The sequence below is a fragment of the Gossypium raimondii genome, chromosome 4 (genome assembly GCF_025698545.1).
Source record: "Gossypium raimondii isolate GPD5lz chromosome 4, ASM2569854v1, whole genome shotgun sequence".
NCBI lineage: Eukaryota > Viridiplantae > Streptophyta > Magnoliopsida > Malvales > Malvaceae > Gossypium > Gossypium raimondii.
Window position 1 is genome coordinate 31,078,170 of NC_068568.1, and position 3,810 is coordinate 31,081,979.

Below are 3,810 nucleotides of genomic sequence, written 5' to 3' on the forward strand. Positions count from 1 at the left end.
TAGGTGGACTTGTGGTTTATGTTACTTGATAAGTTTGGCATGTATATGTCTTATTATGGTTTGTACACTTTTGGTACTTATGGTATCTTGATGATGTTTGATATTATGGTAAGGTTGAGGCATGTCTTCAATAGCCAATTTGGTATGTGAATGAAGTATTTGAAATGTGGTTAAGTATGGTATGTTTTAGATGGAAATAAGTAAATGTGATTGAGTAAAATATGGTCAATTATGCATAAGCTTAGGTATGTTAGTTTGATTGTGATTGAGGAGCCTATATGGCATATTTGTTGAATGGAATTTGGTCATTTGAATTGATCATTTTATACATTTTTTTGGTGTGCTTTGATGCCTTGGTTAAGAGTGCAAATGGCTTGTAAGTACATCCTTGAAGTGGGTGAAGGAAATGGCTTGATCTAGGCCAATTTCTTCTCCACACAGCCTAAGACACGGGCGTGTGTCTTAGCCGTGTGTCTATAGGTTTTAAAGGTTTCAAGTTAGATAGTTACACAGCCTAGCACACGGCTTGTCACACAAGCATGTGAGGCCATGTCGAGTGTTACAAAGCCTAGTACATGGGCGTGTGGTTTGGTCGCGTGACCCAACTCAAAGAGTTACATGGGCATGGACACGGGCTGGGTCACAGCCGTGTGTCCCTATTTCGATTGTTACACAGGCTGGGACACGGCCATGTGTCTCAACTGTGTGAGTCACACGGCCTGGCCACATGATCGTGTGACCCTTACAGTTCAAATTTTCCAACATTTTCTTAAATGTTCTAAATATTTTTGATTTAGTCCCAAATCATTTCTAAAGTGTTTCTAAGGCCTCAAGGGCTCGATTAAGGGACGTTATGCATGTATATGAGTGAATTATTCCATGTTTATGTTAAGGTATTAAATGTATGTTTTAAAGTTACGATCTTAAGGTAACGCTCTGTAACCCTATTTCGACGATAGATACGGGTTAGGGGTGTTACAGACTATCTATATACAAATAGTGTCAGGAAAATTTTATGCAATACAATACGTATGAAAGAAAAAGAAAACTTTCCTTGCTTGGATTGTATTGTAGATACTTCATTCTATCTAACGGGTTAATTTACGAGCAGCGACCTTATACCTCTGCTTCCTCTTCATCCTCATGGTCAGTCTCAATGCTAACAAACTCTATTTTCTTTGGTTCTTCCTCCGGTACTTTGGACGTATTCTCTTTATTAGCAGAATTTGTCTCAACAGGCTTTGCATCCCCAACCCCTTCCCCTCCTATAGTTTATTAAACAAAGGAAATGAAATAACTAAAAGAAATTTAAATCGACAAGATGAAATAAAAATAAAAAGAATTTTCAAGATGTTGAAGTTAAACATCTTGAAAATCAATGGACTATTTGTCTCGCTCTACATGAGCACCCTAGGAATGCTTCAAGTATTGCCAATTAACTTTAAATGCGTCCCCCATGTTCATGTCCTTGACATCAATAGTTTCATGTGAATATACATGAGCTACCAAGCATTGTTCATCAAAATTGAAAGGTCTATTTTGCTCCAGCAAAGTGCACAAGGGTCTCTGCTTAAATGAATCTTCATCGCTATTAGAATTGTTAAGGCAAAGCCTCATGAACTCTTCCTCTACTATTTTTTCTATCAAGTCAATGGTACGACATTATTCATTCTCATCAACACATTTTAGCGCATTAAATACATTGAAAATGATCTACTGATCATTTATCCTCATGGTCAATTCACCTTTCTGCACATCAATTAAAGTCTTGCCAATAGCAAGAAAAGGTCTTCCCAGAATATTTGGCACATCATGGTCAACTTCACATTCTAAAATAAGGAAATCTACAGGAAAGATAAATTTATCTACCCTTACCAGTACGTCTTCAATTTTACCTTTCGGATGAGCATAGGATCGATTGGCTAGTTGCAACATAACCATAGTAGGTCTTGCTTTCCAGTACGTCTTCAATTTATCTACCCTTACCAGTACGTCTTCAATTTATCTACCCTTACCAGTACGTCTTCAATTTTACCTTTCGGATGAGCATAGGATTGATTGGCCAGTTGCAACGTAACCATAGTAGGTCTTGCTTCCTAAAAATAAACAGAGGCATTAGATTTATACTTGCTCCTAAATTTTATAATGCCTTACCAACATAATGATTTCAAATGAAAGATGGGATAGTGAAACTCCCTAGGTCCTTCAACTTTGGAGGCAGCTTATTCATTAACATTACTGTGCACCCTTCAGTGAGAGAAACAGTCTCAAATTCTCTCAATCTATGCTTCTTTGACAATATATCATTTATAAATTTCACGTAATTGGGCATTTGCTCTGAAGCTTCTACTAGTGGTATTTTAATATGGAGTTGCTTCAAGACCTCCAAAAACCTTTTGAATTGAACATTTTATTTAGAATTATGGAATCTCTAAGGAAAAGGTAGAGGTGGTCTTCCTTCAGGTTGCTGATATTGTTTTGCTGTGGCATTCTTGTTGGCAGGGTGATCTGGTTTTGCCACAACATTCTTCTGCTTACCCTTTTCAAGTGCAGTATGTTTTTTTGATGGCTCTGAGATCTTTACATAGTTGTTATTCGAGTTCTCCTCTCCTGTCGTGGCAACTTGAACAACGTCATTCAACTTAGTTCCACTTTTGAGAGTAATCACTTTGCAATGCTCTTTCCTTTGTGATCTTGAATTCTTAGTATCACTTGGAAAAGCTCCTTGTGGCCTTGAATTTAAATCATTCTCTATTTGCCCCACTTGATTCTTAAGAGCTCGTAAAGATGCAGCTTGGCTTTGAATTACAACATCATTTTTGGCCATATATTCTTTCAACAAGTTTTCAATAGAAGACGATGATGATTACTAACCTTGTTGGACATTTTGCCTCGGCATAAGTTTATTATAATCAGGTGGGGCACTATTGGCATTTTATCTTACTGTATTGTTAAAAATCCCTGCACCCTGATTACTCCAATTGAAATTAGGATGCTGCTTCCACCCTGGATTGTAGGTGTTGGAGTAAGGGTTATTGTCACACACGAATGCTGGGTTTGATGGGCATTCATCGAACGTATGATCTTCACCACAATAAACACATGATAGATCGGCTGATTTCATCTCCTCAACTGTAGTTGAATTTTTCATTTTTTTAATTATGTTAGCTATAGAAGATACCTGGGCTGTCAGTAAACTAATTGCATCAAACTCTATGGTACTAGCAACTCTCTTACTTGCCCCAACACTTTTTGTCAGATATTGATAATCATTGTTGGTAATCATTTTCCAAAATCTCATATGCTACATCATACATTTTATCCAGCAGAGTACCATTGGCAGATGCATCAACTACCATCATTGTATGTGCATTCAACCCATTATAAAACATCTCCATTTGAGTCCAGTGCTGGAATCCATGCATCGAACATTTTCGAATTAACTCCTTAAATTATTTCCAATCTTCATATAGCATTTCGTCCTCCATTTGTAAAAAAAATGTGATGTCATTTCTAAGTCTGACATTTATAGTTGGTGGATTAGAACATAGCAAAAACCTCTGGCAAAGATCATTCCATGATGCCACTATTCCCAACAGTAAAGCATTTAACCATGCTCTTGCTTGGTCTCTCAAGGAATATGGAAAAAAATTAAGTCTCAGGGCATCTTCAAGAACACCTTGTTGTCTAAACGAGTCACAGACTTCTAGAAAAAGTCTTAAATTCAATCTTGGATCTTCAATAGGTAATCCACTAAACTATCCTACTATTTGTAACATTTAGAACATTACCGATTTCAACTCGAATTGT

At 37.0% G+C, this 3,810-nt stretch overlaps 1 non-coding gene across 1 annotated transcript; it reads left to right on the forward strand.

The window, feature by feature from the left end:
* Window positions 1-3,414: 3,414 nt before the first annotated feature.
* On the forward strand, window positions 3,415-3,521 carry LOC128040809 (small nucleolar RNA R71). The gene has a single exon (XR_008195615.1). It is a non-coding gene; the product is annotated as a small nucleolar RNA R71 (small nucleolar RNA).
* Window positions 3,522-3,810: the final 289 nt, after the last annotated feature.